At 44.5% G+C, this 23,744-nt stretch overlaps 1 non-coding gene across 1 annotated transcript; it reads left to right on the top strand.

Moving 5' to 3' along the window:
• Positions 1 to 8,745: 8,745 nt before the first annotated feature.
• trnar-ucu (transfer RNA arginine (anticodon UCU)) lies at positions 8,746 to 8,836 on the top strand. The gene is given in 2 exon segments: positions 8,746 to 8,782; positions 8,801 to 8,836. It is a non-coding gene; the product is annotated as a tRNA-Arg (tRNA).
• The last annotated feature ends 14,908 nt before the right edge of the window (positions 8,837 to 23,744 follow it).

Raw genomic sequence — 23,744 nt, forward strand, 5'->3', positions numbered from 1 at the left:
GAGACAATGGATACGCGCCTGGAGGTGGTCAGTCGTTTGTGAAGCAGCGCCTGGAGTGGCTATAAAGGCCAATTCTGGAGTGACAGGCTCTTCCACAGGTGCTGCAGAGAAATTTGTTTGTTGGGGCTGTTGCACAGTTGGCTCTCCCCTTGCGCCTCTGTCTTTTTTCCTGCCAACTACTAAGTCTCTTCGACTCGCCACAATTTAGCCCTGTCTTTATGGCTGCCCGCCAGCTCTGGCGAATGCTGGCAACTGACTCCCACGACTTGTGATCAATGTCACACGATTTCATGTCGCGTTTGCAGGCGTCTTTATAACGGAGACATGGACGGCCGGTGGGTCTGATACCAGTGGCGAGCTCGCTGTACAATGTGTCTTTGGGGATCCTGCCATCTTCCATGCGGCTCACATGGCCAAGCCATCTCAAGCGCCGTTGACTCAGTAGTGTGTATAAGCTGGGGATGTTGGCCGCTTCAAGGACTTCTGTGTTGGAGATATAGTCCTGCCACCTGATGCCAAGTATTCTCCGAAGGCAGCGAAGATGGAATGAATTGAGACGTCGCTCATGGCTGGCATACGTTGTCCAGGCCTCGCTGCCGTAGAGCAAGGTACTGAGGACACAGGCCTGATACACTCGGACTTTTGTGTTCCGTGTCAGTGCGCCATTTTCCCACACTCTCTTGGCCAGTCTGAACATAGCAGTGGAAGCCTTACCCATGCGCTTGTTGATTTCTGCATCTAGAGACAGGTTACTGGTGATAGTTGAGCCTAGGTAGGTGAACTCTTGAACCACTTCCAGAGCGTGGTCGCCAATATTGATGGATGGAGCATTTCTGACATCCTGCCCCATGATGTTCGTTTTCTTGAGGCTGATGGTTAGGCCAAATTCATTGCAGGCAGACGCAAACCTGTCGATGAGACTCTGCAGGCATTCTTCAGTGTGAGATGTTAAAGCAGCATCGTCAGCAAAGAGGAGTTCTCTGATGAGGACTTTCCGTACTTTGGACTTCGCTCTTAGACGGGCAAGGTTGAACAACCTGCCCCCTGATCTTGTGTGGAGGAAAATTCCTTCTTCAGTTGTGTGCTCTCAGATTTTCAACCTTCACTGTACTGGAGTGAGGTGACATCTACTGGCAGGAAGCAAGAACTGCAATCAAGCAGCAGAAACTCCATGGTCTGTCAGGGTGAACGAAACATTGCAATGTGAGGAAATAGTGAAGGGGTTTGATTGGGTTGATGGAGACATGATTCCACTTGTGGTGGAGTCCAAAGCAAAGGCCAGAAATATAAAATTGTCATTAATAAAAGAAATGAGGAATTCATGAAAAATGTAGTAACGCAGTGAATGGTTAGAACGTGGATAGAATAGAAAGTGAGATTGGATGGACAGAAGCAGTCTGAATGGATGGCTGAAACAAAAGGTGAGTGCCCTGAAAGGTTAACTCTGTTTCTCTCTCCACAGATGCTGCCAGAGTTTCTGAACATTTCCAACACTTTCTGTTTTTATTTCAGAATTTGCAGGATGTTGCTTTGCTCTGAAAAAAAAATGGATGATCGGCTTTGGCTGCCAGTGAAATTCCACAGGAGCTAAAAGGAAGTTCTGATATCAGTGGCATGTTGATCTAGGGGTATGATTCTTGCTTAGGGTGAGTGATTAATTAATGTGTCAGAGATCCTGGGTTCAAATCCTGGACATGCCCTTCTTCTTTGGCATTTTTAGTTTAAGGTCATTGATTGGTTTCAGCCTTGCAGAAGGCGGAATTGATTTCCATATGGAGCCTGCTTGAGGACCAGAGGGCTGGATTCAACGAGCTTGTCGACAAAATTGGAATGAATGAAATGTACAGAGAGCCAAGTGGGAATATAAAGTTGTAACTTTAACTGAAGCCTGGCTTCAAAAAACAACAGAACTGGGTTCTGGTTTGGAAAGGAAACATTTCCCGTTTCTGTTGTTTGGCTTGCATTGACTCATTGATTTTCTTGTTTTTCACTTTGTCGATGCCTTTGAATAATTGTGGATACTTCTTCAGGGTGTTTTCTTTCACCAGGTAGTTCTGACCTCTGATGATGATGATCGTAATGAGCTTCAACTCAATGATAGTTTTGGAACTGAGAAGATTTCCTTTGCTTGAGTCTACAGCATGGAACTCAGTCTGACATGTGGACTCATGGGAGGTTTTGAATGCCACCCCTGCGTTGAAGAATACAGTTGCATCCATCCAATAAGAGACCGAGTAGAAGTGACAGTTCAGTCAGTCGAACATTAAACTTTTACTTTCAAGGTGGTGAGTTGGAGTGCCATTTTGTTTTTCCCTTTTTTAAGGCTTCATTAGCAGAGAGTACAAGGAGTGTTTGAAATGTAATTCAGCAAAAGTATGAGAAAGTCTCACTTTGATTCGGGACTCTTATCTCTCTGCAGCATCTCGCTGTGAAAGATTGAACTTCATCTCATTTCATTCCCAGCTCAGGATCAGTGCGGCTCAGTGGGACTTCTGGCTGTCTCCCGCTTCACAATCCATTAGTGCTGAGAAAGCAATGGGGAATATTATTCACGGCTCTGGAACCAGAGGACACCGATTTAAGGTGAATGGCAAAAGAACCAAAGGCAACATGAGGAAAAACTTCTTTTGCACAGCGAGTGGTTAAGATCTGATATGCACTGCTTGAGAGTGTGATGGAGGCTGATTCAACCATGGCTTTCAAAATGGTATAAGATAATTATCTGAAGTGAAAAAAAGTGCATGTTTTCATGGAATACATGAGTCTGTGGCATGAGCTGAGTTGCTCGTGCAGAGAAACAGCACAAGCACAATGAGCTGAATGGCTTCCTTTTGTTCTGTAACTATTCTATGATCTATGATTCTTTTCAGAGTGAAATCAACACTCACATACAAGAAACTGAAAGGTACAATGTAAACCCCACACTAACATACCAGCGAATGCTAGGGACAGAGTAAAACCAATCAGTCCTGGACTAGAAACTGACAGGTGCAGAGTAAATTTCGCATTACCAGACAAGAAATTGACAGATACAGTGTAAAACCCACAGTCACTTAGCAGCAGTTGGCAGGTAACGTGTAAAAATCTTTCTTTCATATCCCAGCTACAAGGCACAAAGAAAATTAGGTACAAACCCAGGCTCACACTTCAAAGACTGAGAGATACAAAGCAAAACACATACTCACCTACAAGTACAGAGAAGAAGACACACTCAGAGGAGTTGCAGATTAAAGACACATGCATGTAACAGAAACTGATGGGGATAGAATCAAACCCTTTCTCACTTCTCTGAAACTGATAGATATAGACAAAAGCTGATGCTCACATCCAAGTTGTTGAAAGATATGTGGTGAAACTCACATAGCAATAGCAGAAACAAACAGGTCCTGAATAATACCCACAGTCACAGACCAAAAACTGAAATATACTGAGTTAAACACCACCTTCTCACACCAGAAACTCATGGCTACAAAGTGAAGCTAACTCTATCCTCCCAGGCATTGACAGGTACAAACGAAAACACTCACGACGATACCAGGTCATGAAATGTACGTAATAAAACCGATCAGCTGGAAGAATAGCATTAATGACAGGTATGGTGCCCAGAATGCGCAGCGGCCTAGAATCCGCCCTATCTGTTATAGGCGCGGGGCGCGCAGGCGCAGTAGAGACAGCTCTGTCAGCAGCTGGAGCTGCGGGTTCGGAGTTGGAGCGGGATATTCACAAAGTGCGAGAAGACCGCGCCCTTTGCGGGCTCACACAGCTGGTTCAGGGCCTCAGGGCCACAATAAGATGGAACAATCCCATCTGTATCTCTGCGGATGGTGGCGGTGAAGCTTTTCACGGTGACGCTTCCCGAAACCGCGTCTATAAATGGATATGAATTGGGGACTGGGCAGGGTGCGTCTCTAAATGAATAAAATTTGGGTACTGGTCAGGGAGCGTCTCTAAATGAATAAGAATTGGGGACTGGTTAGGGAGCGTTTTTTATTCGTTCGTGGGATGTGGGCGACGCTGGCTCGATCTCAGCTCGAGTAATGTGTCCAGTTCTGGGCACCAGGCTTCAGAAAGGACATCAAAGCTTCTGAGACAATTCAGAGGGGATTTACTAGAATGATCCCAGAGATGCGGGGTATCTGGTGAAGCTGGGATTGTTCTCTTCAGGGTAGAGAAGGTTAAGGGAAGATTTAATAGAGATGTTCAGAATCATGAAGGATTTTCATAGGGTAGCGAGGGAGAAACTGTTTCCAATGTCCTGGGGGTCAGTAACCAGAGGACACAGATTTAAAATAATTGGCCAAAAATGTCAAGGGGAGGTGAGGAGAGATCTTTTTACCCAGTAACTGATTCGGATTTGGAATGAATTGCCTGGCTGGGTGGTGGAAACAGATTCAATTATAACTTTCATAAAGGAATTGGACAAATATTTCAAAGTGAAATTCTCCAGGATTATGGGGAAATAGGCAGGGGGTTGGACTAATTGCATATTTTTGTTAGAGAGTCAGCAGAGGCACAATGGGGCCGAATGGCCTCCTTCTGTGCTGTATGATTCTATGAACATAAGAACTAGGAGCAGGGGTCGGCAATTCAGCCACTCGAGCCTGCTCTGCCATTCAATACAATCATGGCTGATCTCATCACGGCAGTTCTTGATTCTTGCCAGTAGATGTCACTTCACTCCAATACAGTGAAGTTTACAAATCTGAGAGAGACACAACAGGAAGAAATTGTTCACATTATAGTGAATGTGTGGGATTTGGAAATACTAGGAGTGGAGACGAGTTATTACTTGTCTGTTCGATCCCCATTGCCCTGTAAAATTATTTCCTTCAAGTGCCCTTTCAAATTCCTTTTGTAATCATCGATTGTCTCCATTTCCACCGCCCTCGTGGGCAGCGAGTTACAGATCATCACCAATCACTGTGTAAAAAAGTTCTTCCGCACATTCCCCCCGTATCTCCTGTCCAAAACCTTCAATCTGTGTCCCCTAGTCCTTGTACCAATAGTTAACGGGAACAATATTTCCTTGCCAACTTATTTAAAACTGTCATAGCCGAAAACACATCAATCAATTCTCCCCTCACTCTCCTTTGATATAGGCAGAACAGCTCTAACTTTTCCAACCTAACCTTGTAACTAAAATCCCCCATCCCTGGATCCATTCTGGTAAATCGCCTCTGCGTCCTCTCAAGGACCCTCACATTCTTTCCAAAGTCTGCTGAGCAGAACTGGAAGCAACACTCCAATTGGGGCCTAACCAGAGTTTTATAATGGTTCAGCATAACTTCCCTGCTTTTGTACTCAATGCCTCTATTTATAAAGCCCAAGATCGCTTATGCTTTGCTAACCACTCTCGCAATATGTCTTGCCACCTTCAAAGATCGGTGCACATGAACCCCAAGTCCCTCTATTCCAGCACACTCTTTAGAACTGTGCCATTACGTATATATTGCCTCTCCCAATTCCTTCTGCCAAAATACATCACCTCACACTTGTCACTATTAAATTCCATCTGCCACCTGTCTGCCCATTCTGATAGCCCATCACTGTCCTGTTGCAGGCAGTTCATATCATCCTCACTGTTTGCCACTCCTCCAAGTTTGGTGTCATCGGCATATTTTGAGATTCTACTCTGTATTCCAAGATCCAAGTCACTTACCTTTAGCAAAAAAAGGCAGTGGTTCTCGCACTGACCCTTGGGGAACACCACTGTCGACTATCCTCCGGTCTGACCAACAACCATTTAATATGACTCGCTGTTTTTAGTCTTTAAAACAATTTACTATCCAAATGGACACTGACCCTCCTAATCCATTAACCTCAATTTTGTTAACCACCCTTTTATGTGGTACTTTATATAATGCTTTCGTAACATCCATATAAACAACATCCACTGCATTCCCTTCATCAGTATTCTCAGATAGTTTATCAACAAATGCAGTTAGATTCGTCAAGCATGAACTCCCATTTATAAATCCATGCCAATTCTCCTTAATTAACTCAAACCTCTCCAAAGGACTTGATTTTTTTCACTGACCTGTTGGTCTCGTGCTGATAGCAAGCTCACCACAGAGCATGTATTTGGCAATGTGACCGTCATCCATTTGGCCCAGTCAACAGAGTCACCACTGACTCAAGAGGGTAAACATGCTGCGGATCCCTGCACGCTGGTGTACTTCCGCATTCGTCACTCTGTCCTGCCAGGAGATGCCCAGTATCCATCTGAGGCAGTGGAAGTGGAAGCTGTTCAGCCGCTTTTTTTGGCTTGTATAAGTTGTTGATGCTTCTCTACTATAAAGGAGGGTGCTGAGAACACAAGCCTGGTACACGTGGAGCTTTGTATTTTCGGTCAGTTTGCTGTCGGTTCACACTTGTCTTCTCAACTTTGACATGACAGCTGCAGCATTGGCAATCCTGGTGCTGATTTCAGTATCAAGGGACAGATTGCTGGTGATTGTTGATTGAAGGTATGTGAAGCTGTTGACAACCTCCAAAGTGAGGTTGTCGATGTTGATGGAAAGTGGAGTCTCTACGTCCTGGCCCATAACTTTCATCTTCCTGATGCTGATCGTCAGTCCAAACTCTTTGCAGGCCAGGGAGAACCGATCTGCAAGCTGCTGTGACTGAACTTCATTATGGGATGTCAGCACAGCATCATCAGCAAACAGCAACTCACAGACTAGGAATTTACCCACTTTGGTCTTGGCGCACAGTCTTGCCAAGTTGAACAGCTTGTCGTCAGCTCTGATGTGCAGGTGAACACCCCCATCTGAGTCATTGAAAGCGTACAATAGCAGCATGGAGAAGAATATGCCAATTATAAAGGATGTGATAACGAGACAGTTCGAAAATGATGATATGATTGGGCAGAGTCAACATAGATTTATGAAAAGGAAAACAGGTTTGAAAAACCTCTTGAGTTTTTTGAGGATGTTACCTATAGAACAGATAAAGGAGAACCAGTGGATGTGTGGTATTTGCATTTTCCTTTGGTAAGGTCCCACACAGGAGATGAGTAAACAAAATTAGAGCACATAGGCTTGGGGATAATATACTGATATGGATTGAGAATTTGTTAACAGACCTAAAACAGAGAGCAGGAATAACAGGTCCTCCTCAGGATGGCAGGCTGTTACTATTGGGGTACTGCAAGGATCAGTGTTGGAGCCACAGCTGTTAACAACTTATATAAATGATTTGGATGTGGGGATTAAATGTAATATTTCCAAGTTTGCAGATGACACAAAGCTAGGTGAAGTGTGAGTTGTGAGGAGGATGCAGAGAGGCTTCTAGGGGACCTGGAGCAACTAAGTGAATGGGCAAGAACATGGAATATAATGTGAATAAGTGTGAAGTTATCCACTTTGGTGGAATAAACAGAAAGACAGAGTATTTCTTAAATGGTGAGAGCTTGGGAAGTGTCGATGTCCAAAGGGACCTGGGTGTCCTTGTTCCTGAGACACTAAAAGCTCTTGTGCAGGTGCAGCAATCAATTAGGAAGGCAAATGGTATGTTGTACCCACACGAGGGGTCATGAGTACAGGAGTAAAGATGTCTTGCTGCAATTGTATAGAGCCTTGGTGAATCCGCACTGGAGTATTGTGTACAGTTTAGTCACCTCATCTTATGAAGGAAATACTTGCCAAAGAGGGAGTGAAACAGAGGGTCAACAGACTAATCTTTTTTTTGCATTTATTTCATTTCATCTCAGTTTGTTCAGTTTGCTTACCTACTGTTTTTTTCCAGGTTTGTACTTGCTGCTGTTCAATATTCAGTCCGTTAACACCTAATCTGTACTAATGCTTTGTCTTTCAACACACCATTAACATATTGTTTGCCTTTGCTGCATGACCTTTTGGTCAGCTATGTGGCCTGGTCCAAACTACACCTTCTCCTTTGTTATCTCTTGCCCCACCCCCACCTCACTTGCTTATAACCTGTGACTTTTCTAATATATGTCAGTTCCGAAGAAGGGTCACTGACCTGAAACGTTAACTCTGCTTCTCTTTTCACAGATGCTGCCAGACCTGCTGAGTGGTTCCAGCATTTCTTGTTTTTACGTCACCAGACTAATCCCTGGGATGGTGGGATTGTCTTATGAGGAAACTGGGCCTGTATTCCTTAAAGTTTCGAAGAATGAGAGGTGATCTGATTGAAACTGACAAAATTCTTACAGGGCGTGACAGTGTGGATGTAGACAGGATGTTTGCCCTGGTTGGTGAGTCTAAAACCAAAGGACATCGTCTCAGAATAAGGAGTAGGCCATTTAAAACTGAGATGGGTGGAATTTCTTCACTCAGACGGTGGTGAATCATTGGAATACTGTGCCCCAGAGGGCTGTGGCAGCTCAATCTTTGAGCATGTTCAAGACAGAAATTGATAGAAATCTTGATACTCATGACATCAAGGGATATGGGGATAGCACGGGAAAGGGGCTTTGAGGTAGATGATCAGCCATGATCGAATTGAATGGCAGAGCAGGCTCGACGGGCTGAATGGCCTACTCCTATGTTCCTCTGTTCCTAAGAGAGCTAGCGCCAGCGTGCAGCCCTGCTTTACCCCACTGCTGATCTTGAAAGCGTCTGATGTTGCTCCATTGTAACTGATGGAACTATGCATGTTCTCGTGGAAAGAAGAGATGATGCCCAAGAGGTCAGGAGGGCAGCCTATCTTCCATTGCAGTTTGAAGAGTCCGTCTCTGCTGACAAGATCAAAGGCCTTAGTGATGTCAATGAAAACGGGTGAGGCTCTGTGGCGCAATGGATAGCGTGTTGGACTTCTAAATGATAACCAAGAAAATTTTCAAAGATTGTGGGTTCAAATCCCACCAGAGTCAGATTTTGGACCAGAAACAGAGGAGCACAACGGAACAACGAATGAAAAAATGCGCCAAAAGCACAGACTCGGAGACAGAGCGAGAGAGAGAGGAGCAGAGCAGGGGAAAAAAATCAAGGAGTGACATCACAATGGAGAGTGAGTGCAGGGAATCAGAGAGCCGCTGGGGTGAGTTCACAGGATTTGGTTCTTTCTTCAGTGCAGTGGAAGGAGCCGTTTGGTGAGGATCTGGTAAGCTGTGACATCACAGGCAAGCAGGTAGTTGATTTGTTTGGAAGAATCGACCTGCTTGATGCGCATCTGGTAAGTGATAAAGGTCCATTTTAGTCCTAACGTTTAAAATAGTAAACACACTAGTGGTAAGTTTAAGAAAATATACAGTAAAATGAATAATTGAATAAAATATTTAAGTAGTTAATTGAAACACGTTAAGGATGACAGGACAGGTGATGTGTCACAGCTGCAGCATGTGGGAGCTCCTGGATGCCAGTGTGATCCAGGGCAAACACGTCTGCAGTAAGTGTTTGCGGCTCAAAGAGGGAGAAAAAAGGAATGTAGTGGTAGTAGGGGACAGTATAGTAAGGTGGATTGACTCTGTTCTCTGCAGCAAAGAGCAAGAGTCCAGACGGCTGTGTTGCCTGCCGGTGCCAGGATTCAGGACATCTGCTCAGGGCTGGAGTGAAACATACAATGGGAGGGGGAGGATCCAGTCGTCGTGGTCCATGTCGGTACCAACGACATAGGCAGGACAAGGATAGAGGTTCTGCAAAGTCAGTATGAGGAACTAGGCACCAAATTAAGAAGCAGAACCTCAAAGTTAATCATCTCTGGATTATTATCTGAGCCATGTGCAAATTGGCATAGGACAAATAAGATTAGAGAAAGTAATGTGCGGCTGAAAGACTGGTGTGGTAGTAGTGGGTTCTGTTTCGTGGGGCATTGGCACCAGTACTGGGGAAAGAGGTGGCTGTACCGTTGGGACGGTCTACACCTGAACCGTGCTGGTGCCGGTGGTCTAGTGAGCCACATAACGAGGGAAGTAGAGACGGTTTTAAACTGAATAGTGGGGGCAAGGGATCAAATTTGGGAAGATATGGTGAATCAAGGAGGAGAGACAAGGCAAGAGAGAAAGGTATAACTATGGGAAATGATAAAGAGACCAAGACAGGAAGGGACAGAATGTACAAATCTAAGAGTAAATCGACAGATAAGGCTAGAAGTGACAAAAATAATAAAAGGACAAAACTAAATGCTCTGTATCTGAATGCATGGAGCATTCGAAACAAAACAGATGAACTGAGAGCACAAATAGAATAAATAAGTACGATCTGATAGTCATAACAGAGACATGGCTTCAGGGCGACATCGATTGGGATGTGAATATTGGAGGTTACATGGCATTTTGGAAGGACAGGAAGCTTGGAAAAGGTGGCGGGGTAGCTCTGTTAATTAATGATGGTATTAGCGTAATAGAGAGGGATGACCTGAGTTCTGGAGATCAGGATGCAGAAGCAGTTTGGGTACAAATGAGAAATCATAAAGGCAAGAAGTCACTTGTGGGAGCGGTGTACAGGCCACCTAACATTAACCACACTGTCGGATGGGATATAAAGGAAGAAATAATGGCAGCTTGTCAGAAAGGTACTGTGATAATTATGGGGGATTTTAATCTACATATAGACTGTAAAATTCAGATGGGCAGAGGTAGCCTAGATGAGGAGTACATAGAATGTTTGGGGGATTCTTGGAACAATACATTCTGGAGCCAACCAGAGAGCAGGCTATACTAGACCTGGCATTGTGCAACGAGATAGGATTAATTAATGACCTCATAGTTAAGGTGCCCCTAGGTTGTAGCGATTATAATATGATTGAATTTTACATTCAGTTTGAGGGAGAGGAGAGTGGGTCCCAGACTAGTATTTTAAATTTAAATAAGGGCGATTATAAGGTCATGAAAGCAGAGCTAGCTGAAGTGAACTGGCAAATTAGGTTAAGGGATAAGTCAATAGAGATGCAGTGGCAGACATTTAAGGGGATATTTCAGAATACACAGAATAGTAACATTTCAACGAGAAAGAAAAGTTCCAAAGGTGGGACTCACCATCCATGGTTCACGAAAACAGTTAAAGATACTATCAAACTTAAAGAAAAAGCCTATAATTGTGCAAAGGTGGGAGGCAGGTCAGAAGATTGGACAGAATATAAAAAAACAGCAAAGAATTAGTAAAAGATTGATAAGGAAGGTAAAATTAGAGTATGAGAGAAAGCTCGCAAGAAATTTCAAGACAACTAGTAAGAGTTTCGATAGATATTTTTAAAAGAAAAGAGTTAACAATGCGACTGTTGGTCCTATAGAAAGTGTGTCTGGGGAATTAATAATGGATAATTAAGAGATGGCAGATGAATTGAACAGATACTTTGCATCGGTCTTCACTATTGAGGATACAAATAACATCCCAGTATTAGCCGTATATCAGGAAATTGAAGGGATGGAGGAACTCAAGAAAATTACAATCACCAGGGAAGTGGGACTAAACAAATTGTTGGAGCTGCGGGTTGACAAGTCGCCAGGTCCTGAATTGGCTAGTGAGATAGTTGATGCGCTGGTTTTAATATTCCAAAATTCCCTAGATTCGGGAAGGTTCCGTTCGATTGGAAAAGAGTGAATGTAACTCATTTATTCAAAAAGGGAGGGAGACAGAAAGCAGGAAACGACAGGCCAGTTAACTTAACTTTTGTCTTAGGGAAAATGTTTGGAGCTATTACAGAGGATGTTATAGCAGGGCATTTAGAAAAAATTAAGGTAATCAGGCAGAGTCAACATGGTTTTTTGAAAGGGAACTCATGTTTAACCAATTTATTGGAGTTCTTTGAGGGAGTTACATGTGCTCTGGATAAAGGGGAACCAGTGGATGTATTGTATTTCGATTTCCAGAAGGATAAGGTGCCATATCAAAGGTTATTGCAGAAAATAAAAGCTCATGGTCTCGGGGGTAACATATTGGCATGGATAGAAGATTGGCTAGCTGACAGGAAACAGAGAGTCAGCATAAATGGGTCATTTTCTGGTTGGCAAGAAGTAACGAGTGGTGTGCCACAGGGATCTGCGCTGGGGCCTCAACTTTTTACAATTTATATTAATGACTTAGATAAAGGGACCGAAGGTATTGTTGCGAAATTTGCTGATCACATAGATAGGTAGGAAAGTAGGTTGTGAAGAGGACATAAGGGGGCTACAAAGGGACATTGATAGGTTAAGTGATTAGGCAAAGACCTGGCAAATGGAGTATAATGTGGGAAAGTGGGAAATTGTCCACTATGGCAGGAAGAATAAAAAAGCATATTATCTAAATGGTGAGAGATTGCAGAGCTCTGAGATGCAGAGGGATCTGGGTGTCCTAGTGCATGAATTGCAAAAGGTTAGTATGCAGGTCCAGCACGTAATTAGGAAAGCTAATACAATGTTATCATTTATCACCATGGGAATTGAATACAATAGTAGGGAGGCTATGCTTTATCTATACAGGACATTGGTGAGACCTCTTCTGCAGTACTGAGTACAGTACTGGTCTCTTTATTTGCGGAAGGATGTAAATGCATTGGAGGTAGGACAGAGAAAGTTTACTGGACTAATACATGGAATGGGTGGGCTGTCTTGCGAGGAAAGATTGGACAAGCTAGGCTTGTCTCCGCCAGAGTTTAGAAGAGAAAGAGGCGACATGATTTGTTATTTAATTTATTAATTAACAAATTAGCTATCCTCCAGTCTTCCGGTACCTCACCCGTGGCTAACGATGATACAAAAATCTCTGCCAGAGCCCCAGCAATCTCCTCCCTTGCTTCCCATAGCATCCTAGGATACATCTGATCATGCCCTGGGGATTTATCCACCTTAATGCGCTTCAAAACCTCCAACACCTCCTCCTTTGTAATGTTGATATGCTGCAGGATATCGCTGTTCCCTCCCTTGAACTCACTAGCTTCCATGACCTTCTCCACGGTAAATACAGACGAGAAATATTCATTTAAGACCTCGCCCATTTCGCGTGGCTTCACACATAGATTGCCACACTGATCCTTAAGGGGACCTACTCTCTCCCTAGCTACCCTTTTACACTTAATATACTTATAGAATCTTTTAGGATTCTCCTTTATCTTATCTGCCAGCGAAATCTCATGGCCCCTTTTCGCCCTCCTAATTTCCTTCTTAAGTATTCTCCTACATCCCCTATACTTCTCGAGGGACCCGCTCGATCCCAGCTGCCTATACCTGACGTATGCCTCCTTCTTTGTCCTGACCAGACCCTCAATATCCCTCGTCAACCGAGGTTCCCTAAACTTGCCAGCCTTGCCCTTCCATCTAACAGGAACATGCTGGCCCTGAACTCTTCCTATCTCACTTTTAAAAGCCTCCCACTTGCCAGACGTCCCTTTACCTGTAAACAGCCTCTCCCATTCAACTTTTGAGAGTTCCTGTCTGAAGCCATGGAAATTAGCCTTCCCCCAATTTAGGACTTCAACCTGAGGACCAGTCCTATTCTTTTTCATTACTATCTTGAAGCTAATAGAGTTATGGTCACTGGTCCCAAAGTGTTCCCCCACTGACACATCAACCACCTGCCCATCCTCATTTCCTAAGAGGAGGTCGAGTGTAGCCCCTTCTCTCGTCGGGCCATCCACGTACTGCTTCAGAAAACTATCCTGGATTCACTTAACAAATTCTTCCCCATCTGATCCCTTCGCACTAAGGCAGTCCCAGTCAATATTAGAGAAGTTAAAATCACCTACGATTACAACCCTATAATTCCTATACCTATATGTGATATCCCTACATATATGCTCCTCCACTTCCCTCTGACTATTGGGGGGCCTATAGTATAATCCCATCAAAGGGATCACCCTTTTATTATTTCTAAGTTCTACCAGTATGGCCTCACTGGACATTCACCCCGGGATATCCTCTCTAAGTACTGATGTCCTCCCTAATCAATAGTGCAACTCCCCCTCCTCTCTTACCTCCACCTCTGTCACGCCGGAAGGATCGGTACCCCGGAACATTGAGCTGCCAGTCCTGCACATCCCTCAACCACGTTTCCGTAATAGCTACAATATCACAATCCCATGTACCGATCCTTGCTCTGAGTTCATCTGCCTTACCTCTAAGGATACTTGCATTAAAGTAAATGCAGTTTAGCCTACCAGACCTTCCACGCTCCCTGTCCTGCCCCTGCCTGGCCTGCCTACTGGACTTGCTTGCTTTAACCTCTCCATATTCCTCAACTATCTCATTGGAGAGACTACTACTTTGGGTCCCACCCCCGCTGCAAGACTAGTGTAAACCCTCCCGTGTATTACTATAAAATCTCCCTACAAGGATATTGGTCCCCTTCCAGTTCAGATGCAACCCGTCCCTCTTGTACAGGTCACCTCTGCACCAGAAGAGATCCCAATGATCCAAGTACCTGAAGCCCTCCCGCCTTCGCCAGTCTTCAGCAAAGCATTCCTTTGCCTAATCCTCCTATTCCTACCCGCACTAGCACGTGTCACAGGGAGTAATCCTGAGATTACAACCTTAGAGGTCCTGCACTTTAACCTTCTGCCTAACTCCCGATATTCACTTTGCAGAACCTCATCTCTCTTCCTGCCTATGTCGTTCGTACCAATATGGATCACGATCTCTGGCTGCACACCCTCCCCTTTCAGAATTTCCTGCAGCTGCTCCGAAACATCCTTGACCCTAGCATTAGGGAGGCAACATACCATCCTGGAGTCTCGTTTGCGGCCACAGAAACGCTTATCTGCACCCCTTCTGATAGAATCCCCTATCACAATAGCTCTTCCACCCCTTTTCCTCCCCTGCTGTGCAACAGAGCCCTCCGTGGTGCCACGGACCGCGCTGTTGCTCTTTTCCCCTGGGAGGTCTTCCCCCCAACAGTAACCAAAGTGGTGTATCTGTTTGAGAGGGGGTGGCCACAGGGGACTCCTGCACTACCTGCCTGCTCCTACTATTCCATCTGGTGGTCACCCATCCCTTTTCTGCCTGTGCATCCATTACCTGCGGTGCGACCACCTCACTAAACATGCTATGCATGACGCCCTCAGCTTCGCGGACGCTCCACGGTGAAACCACCCGCAGTTCCAGCTCCATAATGCGAGTAGCCAGTAGCTGCAGCTGGATACACTTCCTGCACACATGGTCGTCATGGAGACTGGGAGGGTTCCTGAATCCCCACATAGCACAGGAGGAGCATATCACGGGGCTGAGCTCTCCTGCCATGACTTACCCTTAGATTAATTAGTTAATCCCTTAATTTAAAAATACTAATGACACTGGGGGCCTTGTTCTACCAACTCCAATCTAAAGTCCTTCATCAGCTACACTGAATAAAACAAACACTTTAGTAGTACTCATCTTATCAGCAGAGGTTTTTTTTTTCAACTAAAAAACTTTGCCCTTTTCTTTAAGATATTTAAATACACTAACAGCAGTGACTCACCAACCAATCACCTTGCAGCTCTCCTCTGACGTCACAGTTGGCTTCTTTTTTTTCAAAACTCCACCACACTGGAAGAGCTCCACTCCACTCCTGGAAGGTAAGAGACTGGGCCTCGATCCTCGGATTGGATTTAGAGGCTCCGCTCTCGGCGTTCTCCTCATATCGGTCCATATAGGTCTGCTCCGCTCCGCTCCTCTCCGCTCCCGGAAGGTAATAAACCAGCTTTTGCAGAAAAGTAGGTCTTAAGCTGTTGCAGTACCTGTCAGAAAGATAGTCTAAGCTATTCTGAAGTCATCTTCCAACGTCATCTACATGGAAGCAGGATTTTAAAGGATAAGATGTCGTTTTTAAAAGTCACTTCAATCTTACTCGAGTCTTCACAAAGAAGCCAAGTCAATCTTGATAAAAAGTCATAAACATTTAGAGATCTTTTAAAAGCACTTCAATCTTGTTAATAAAAAGTCAGATGTAAATTTAAGAACTCTGATAAGGCCATGCTAAAAACTTACATACAACTAAGAAATAAAATACAACATTTAAAATGTCTGAACTCCCTCTGAAAGTTGACCCCTGCTGCTGCCGGTGTCTTCCTGGAATAGTGGAGCTGTTGTGTCTACAGAAAAGTCCTTCCCAAGCAGCCCTGAGCCTGTTGGTACCGGCTTCAATCCAACCCAGGTAAAAATCAGGGTACATTGTGGGCAATGAGCCCAAATTGCTGAACTAAAGGCCCTGTCACTTTAAAGAGTGGGCTGATGCGATTATGATCAGAGGCTCCTTCTAAGCACATTTCTCACCACCACAACTTCCAGATGCTGGTGTTAGTGCGTGCATGTACCGGCAGTTGCAGTGCTGTTCAGACCCTCAATAGCAGTGAAAGTCTCAGAGTTCACCACTATTGGGGCTGTAAAATCCAGGCCAATATCTCACAGTCCTGTTAGATTTGCTCTCCCTCTGTACAAAATCAAACTCCACACAGTGTCTTTCACTCACTCCTGTTTCCAGCCCTGATGGTGCATAAATCCCCTCTCAAACGTACACAATCCAGTTGATTTCTGATCAAATACCTCCTTCCTCATTCAATAGAGGAAACAGAGACATGAACAGGAGTCAGGTGCAAGAAAGTTTCACCAACAGAGCAAAGAAAGGCACCAACAAAAGTCACACCTACTTTCCAAATCATTTCACTGGAATATTCTTTCACTTGTTTTGTCGGATGACTGCAATAAATCTGAAAATGAGCACCATGAGGTTTGTGTTCACTAGTCACTTGTTCTCCTGTGTTTGTCTGTCAGGTTTGTAATTCAGTTTGTATTGGATATTGAAGAGAATCTCTTTTCAAGATGATTGTACATCGTACTGTGTTTAAAGCAACCAACTTGTAAAATGGCAGATAATGAATGTTTCAATACCTGTGTGGCCAGATTCTTCCAATGCTTTTCAACAGCTAGATTGATGATGCTTGTCATCTGTATCCTGTGGAGAATGGGAGAGGAGAATAAAAACATGGTGCATGAACAGGACAGACTGTGTAAAATGGGAGCACAGAAATACTGCCACCTCATTGAAGGTTAATGAGATTTATTCTAAGTCAGATACCTGTCCACAATGAACAAGTGAATACATTAATTGTCCACTTTCAATCTAAATGGGACTGAGGTTCCAACAGAGAAGTTTTCTGGAAAATACCTGCTGCAGTTTTAAAATTGATGAACTGGAACATCTTATACAAACTTTCAAATAACTGTCGTGATTGTATAGTTCTCATAGTGGAGAGAAGGAGTTGTTTATAAATATAAGCAGAAAGACACATTTGTGGATTGGTGAATGAGCTTTAACTTTCTGAAATGTATTTGTCCATTGTTTGCAGGTCACTGGAAATTCTTTTTTACATTTCAATTGTAGCAGCAGCAGTTAACAGCAAAATGTCTGATTAATCAGAGTAGTGGGTCTGAGAAATACTTCAACAGCCGAGACCCTGTAAAACAGAACTCCAAGTAATATTTTAAATAAGGCACTGAACTGACAGAGCGGTAAAGGCCTGCTCAGGGCAGGGAAAAAAACCCGACCCGTACCTGACAGAACCACATTGGACCCGAGCCCGAAGCGGCCTGAGTATCTCCATTTATTCCCACGCCCGAACTAACCCGAACCTTACCCGACCACCGGAATGTTCACTTTATCTACCTCCCGATTCCGAATCGACAGAAAGCTGCAGCATGAGCGCAATGACGTCATAGAGATGCACACTTGCTCACTGCGCAGATTCAGAGTTTCCCTCCTTGATGACCCGGACTCCCAGCTTAGGTTGGCTTTTCAACTTTTGACACTTATTAAACTCAACTTCCCAGCAGAATTAAATGTAATACTTCCTTTGTGTGTCCGACACGGACTCAGCCCGACCTGGACCCAGCCCGACCCGAACCTGGCCCGACCTGATCCGAGCCCGAAAGCCAGACCCGGAAGAGCGACCCGACACGACCCGGACCCGACACAGGTCGTCGGGTCCCGTCGGGTTCAGGTCAGGTGGCAGGCCTTGACAGAGCGGAGGTCAGATGAGGATTGAATTAATTTCTGTCACTGAATCTAAACAGGAAGTAAATCTGCCAGGAATGGAAGACTTTTCTTTATCTGTGAGCTTGTGGCGCAACGGAGGCGTGTCTGTCTCCAAATCAGAAGGTTGTGTGTTCAAATCACGTCAGGCTCAGCTATGTTCTGCAGCAGCTCAAGTTCCTGGATTTTATATCAGAAGAGAGCTCGTTCTCTTGGAATGTTCGTGCATGGTAGAATTTCAAGATCAACTTTAATAGATTAAAGTCCTGATTTCTGGTTCCGTTCCATTTCCATGCTCAGTTCTTATTTCACACTGTTTTATATCAGAACAATGTTTCAGGGATGTGATGTGTCCATTGTTTGTACAATCGCTCTGTCACCCAGTGTGAGAAATAAAACACAAACCGCACAGCGTGCGGCTCAAACCCATACCTGGCTCTGTCTATAGGCCGCTTAGTTCAGTTGGTTAGGACGCAGTGTTGATAACAACAAGGCTGTGGATTTGATCCCCATGTGCGCTGTCACATGGTCAGTCATTAATTTGACACATTTTTGTAACACTTAAAATCCAACTTTTAGATGCAAACAAGTTTCCATAAAATGTCAAAGGGAATTTATTTTGAATAACATCCATTGCATCTTTGTCACTGGTCTGGAGTAACACAGAATTCTTTCCAATTATCTTCCATTTGCTGATAAACATTGACCTCGTGGCCTGTTCTCGTTAATGGTCACGAGCAGCAAAAACAGACAGAGCAAGTCTGACCGCCCAGAGATGTGGAAAAGGCTTCAGTTTGGGACATATGCAGCAAATCAAATGTTCACCCGGCCCTGAAAGATTCAAAAACTGGGGAAAAGGACACAAGGAGATAGAGAATAAGCTAAAGCTGACAATGTAAATATTTCCCATCATTGATATCTCTCTATTCCAATCCAACCTTCAGATGTGGGTAAATAATTTCAGTGTAAATTGTGCAGCTCAAGATTCAAAACCAAAGGGCGATGCAGAATAAAGGAGAACTGCCAAAACCCCAAATTGAACCAGGCATCTTCAGTCGAACACTCTCCCAACTGAGCTATTTCAGTCTCACAGGCTTGGGATGATAAGTGGCAAGTAACATTCGCACCACACAAGTGCCAGGCAATGACCATCTCCAACAAGAGAGAATCTAACTATCTCCCCTTGACATCCAATAGCATTACAATCACTGAATCCCCCACCATCAACATCATGGAGGTTACCATGGGTAGCCATGCAAATAACGTGACTACAAGAGCAGGTCAGAGGCTTGGAATCCTGAGGTGAGTAATTACAGTGCAGCTGTTGGCTCCACCCCAGGGGCTGTATTTGTTCTGTAAACCATGAAGCAGCTTCCTCTCAAATTCCAGGTTTATCAATAAATCCTCTTACAAAAGCCCCAAAGTGTGATATATTCCTCTCACTCATCCATGACTCCTGACTCCCCAAAGCCTGTCCACCATCTGCAATTCACAAGTCAAGAGTGTGATTGAATACTCTCCACTTGCCTGGATGGGTGCAATTCCAACTCAAGAATCTCAACACCGTCCAGGACAAAGCAGCCCACTTGATTGGCACCCCATCTACAAACATTCACTCCCTCCACCATCGGCACACAGTGGCAGCAGTATGTACCGTCTACACGATGCACTGCAGCAATGCACCAAGACTCCTTAGACAGCACCTTCCAAACCCAGCGACCTTTACCACCGAGAAGGGCAAGGGCAGCAAATGCAGGGGATACCACCACCTGCAAGTTCCCCTCCAAGCCATACACCATCCTGACTTGGAACTATATCGCCGTTCCTTCACTGTCGCTGGGTCGAAATCCTGGAACTCCCTTTCTCACAGCACTGTGGGTGTACCTACCCGACATGGACTGCAGCGGTTCAAGAAGGCAGTTCACCACCACCTTCTCATGGGCAATTAGGGATGGGCAATAAATGTTGGCCTAGCCAGTGTTGCCCACATCGCATGAATGAATGAATAAAAATGTGAAGTATCCCTTGTGTCATTCTTTTGGTAGAAAATATAACCCTGGTGGAATTGCCCCTCCCAATCACACCTCACTTCATAGAACATAGAAAATGGAGAAAATTTATGGCACAGAATGAGACCATTTAGCAATCGTGTCTGTGCCAGCTGAAAAAGAGCTATCCAGCCCAATCCCACTTTCCAGGTCTTGGGAATGGGATCTGAACAGAGCTCACATTATGTGAATGTTCTGTTGAAGTGTTGGTGAGCTGATATAACAGAGGAGATTCACACTGTTGGACACAGTGTGAAATACATTCAAGTATTTATAAAACATTACAACATGTGAGTAATATTCCCCTTGATTTCTCAGCACTGATGGATTGTGAAGTGGGAGACAGCCAGAAGTCCCAGTGATCCACACTGACCCTGAGCTGAGAATGAAATGAGAAAAAGTTCAATCTTCAGCAGCGAGATGCTGCAGAGAGGTAAGAGTCCTGAATCAAGGAGAGACTTTCTCATACTGCTGTTGAATCTCATTTCAAACACTCCTTGAACTCTCTGCCGAGGATTTCAGAGCTGGATAACGCCTGTAAAATCAGCCTAAAAAGGAAATAGAAAACACCCACCGTGGGCTCAAACTCAAAAACTTGAGATTCAGAGTTTCATGCTTTCATCGACTGAGCTCACCAGGCCAGAGACAGTGTCCCCGCCCTGTCTGTTATTGGACGGTGCAGCTATTGGCTCCACCCCAGGGGCTGAATTTGTTCTGTAAACCATGAACCAGCTTCCTCTCAAATCCCAGGTTTATCAGTAAATCCTCTTACAAAAGCCCCAAAGTGTGATATATTCCTCTCACTCATCCAGAATAAAAGTTACATCTTTTGCTCTTTTTACCTTCCAAACATTGACTTCTATTTTACTCAGCATTTATTTCTCTCTCCTTTTTATGTTGTGCATTTCCTAATAAACATTTCATTTCAATTATTTATGAGGGATGAAATGTACAGAAAAGATTTTCTGCAATGGTACCGGGGTGTGGGACAGAGTGAGTGGTTCGGATCTGGAATACACTGTCTGAGAGTGTGCTGGAGGCAGATTCAATCGTGGCTTTCAAAAGGGAATTGGATAAACAGCTGAATAGAGAAGATTTGCAGGGCTACAATGAAAGGGCAGAGGAGTGGAATTAGCTGATCTGCTCTTGCAAAGAGCTGTCATGGACATGATGGACTGAATGGTCTCCTTCTTTACTGCAACCATTTGATTCCTTGATTCTAACTCTGTCAAAGTTGTTCTGAACTTGCTCTGCTCCAAGGAGAACAACCCCAGCTTTTCCAGTGTCTGCACATAACTGAAGTTATGAGGAACCATGGGGAACCCACTGTAAACCTTCCTCCAGACAGAAATACAACTGTTCACCACCACACTGTGACCCAGCTGTTCACATGATTTGGATGCGGGGACCAAATGTAGTATTTCCAAATTTGCAGATGACACAAAACTAGGTGGGAATGTGTGTTGTGAGGAAGATGCAAAGCGGCTTCAAGGGAATTTGGACAGACTTAGTGAGTGGACAAGTAAGTGCCACATGAAATATAATGTGTAAAAATGTGAGGTTTTGCACTTTGGTAGGAGAAACAGATGTGCAGACTATTTGTTAAATGGTAAGAGTGTGAATGTACAAAGGGGCCTGGGTGTCCTTGTCAATAAGTGACTGAAAGCTAACATGCAGTCGCAGCAAGCAATTAGGAAGGCTAATGATATGTTAGCCTCTATCACAAGATGATTTGAGTACAGGAGTAGTGAAGTCTTGCTTCAATTGTATATAACCTTGGTTGGACTGCACTTTGGAATACTGTGTGAAGTTTTGTTCCCCGTACCTGAGGAAGTATATCTTTGCCATAGAGGGAGTGCAACGAAGGTTCACCAGACTTGTTCCCGGGATGGCGGGACTGTCAAATGAAGAGAGATTGGGGAAACTGGGCCTGTATTCTCGAGAGTTTTGAAGAATGAGAGGTGATCTCATTGAAACTTACAAAATATTTAAAGGGATAGACAGGGTAGATGAAGCTAAGATGTTTCCCCCGGTTGAGGAGTCTAGAACCAGGGGACACAATTTCAACGTAAGGGGAAAGCCACTTAGGACAGCGATGAGGAGAAATTTCTTTACTCAGAGGGTTGTGAATCTTTGGAATTCTCTGCCTCAGAGGGCTGTGGAAGCTCAGTCATTGAGTATGTATAAAGCAGAGATTGACAGATTTCTAAATACAAATGACATAGGGGATATCGAGATAGTGTGGGGAAAAGGCATTGATGTGGATGATCCGTCATCATAATATTGAATGGCAGGGTGGGCTCGACGGGCTGAATGGCCTACTCCTGTTCCTATGTTCCTATCAGTCTGCAAACATCATATGCATGCTGTCATTGTCCCTTTTATTCCATGGGCTTCAGTTTTACTGGCAGTCTAGTATGTGACATCATCAAGAAAGTTTTCAATAAGTTAAATAAGGAGAAATTGTTTCCAGTGGCAAAAGGGTCAGTAACCAGAGGATGTATTTATCAGGTGATTGAGAAAAGAACCAGAGGCGAAATGAGGAATGATTTTTTATACAGTGATGTGTTGTGATCTGGAATGCACTGTCTGATCAGGACTTGAAAGCAGATTCAGTCGTAACTTTGAAAAGCAATTGGGATAAATACTGGAATGAAAAATGTACAGATTACAGGAGACAGCACTGACACAATGGACCAAATGGTCTCCTTCTTTGGGTATCATTCTATGGTTTTATGAACATATTGTTGATACAATTCGCTGAGTTGGAAGGGAAGTGACCCCAGATTCCGGGTATTCTAAACACCAGACCCAAACCAACTGAACAAGCCTGTTGTTCAATCTCTGTTTTTCACACCAGCTTCTCCTCGCTCTTTCTGTGTTTCCTGCCTGATCTGTTCCTCTGACCTTCATTCCTGACACTCTATTGAGAATGGCCAAGTCACTGCACCTCTCACTCACACCGTCACTCCACCCCTTCACCCACTTCCAAACCTCTCTGTTCAACAGTACCTCACATCTGCTCCTCTGCTCCATTAATATAACAGGAAAACATTTTCAAACAGACATTTCCAGACAGTGAACGTTCCAGTAAGACAAGGGAAAGATCAGATTCATTCACTTTAAACACAGAGAGAGAAGCTCTCCCTGTTCAGTCTAAGGAGCAGATGTGGTTTCACTCCCATTAGTCTTAGAGACATGGTCCAGAATTTTAAGGGACAGTTGGAGACGGGAATGGAGGCCGGGGAGGGGGAGGGGGGGTGTATAAAATAGGGATGGAAGACGTTGGACCGGATTTTTCTGTCGGCGGCTGACATGGAGGGCTGACTTCGCACATCCACACGGCAAGAAGGCATTTAAAGTATTAATGAATCCAATTGTCAGCAATTTTATTCACTGGATCCAATTGAACTAAACGTACACGGGAACCATGGGGCTTCAGAGCCTCGCCTGGTTAAAGGAGGCAACTGGGAGGTGGGAGCTGAGCGTTGGCTTCACTGGGAAGCTATCGGGTGAGGCAGCGTCACTTGGCAGCAAGGGTGGAGGGGGAAAGGGCATCGGGAAACACCGTCAGGAGTGGGGGCCAATGTGCCAGCTCTGCAGTGGGAACAACACCTGGGTGCCATTGGGGCAGTGACACTTTATTGAGGATGACAAATGAGGTAAATGTGGCTGGGTGTTGTTTAATGTGAACGCCTTGCACTCAGGGTGGGGCAACCTGTCATGGGCCTCATTCGAGGCTCCCATTGAGGAGGAGGAGGAGGAGTAGAGAGGAAGGGAGGGAGGCGCAAGCACCAGCAGGGGCACCACA

This window comes from Heterodontus francisci, unplaced genomic scaffold (assembly GCF_036365525.1).
Source record: "Heterodontus francisci isolate sHetFra1 unplaced genomic scaffold, sHetFra1.hap1 HAP1_SCAFFOLD_337, whole genome shotgun sequence".
Classification (NCBI taxonomy): Eukaryota; Metazoa; Chordata; class Chondrichthyes; order Heterodontiformes; family Heterodontidae; genus Heterodontus; species Heterodontus francisci.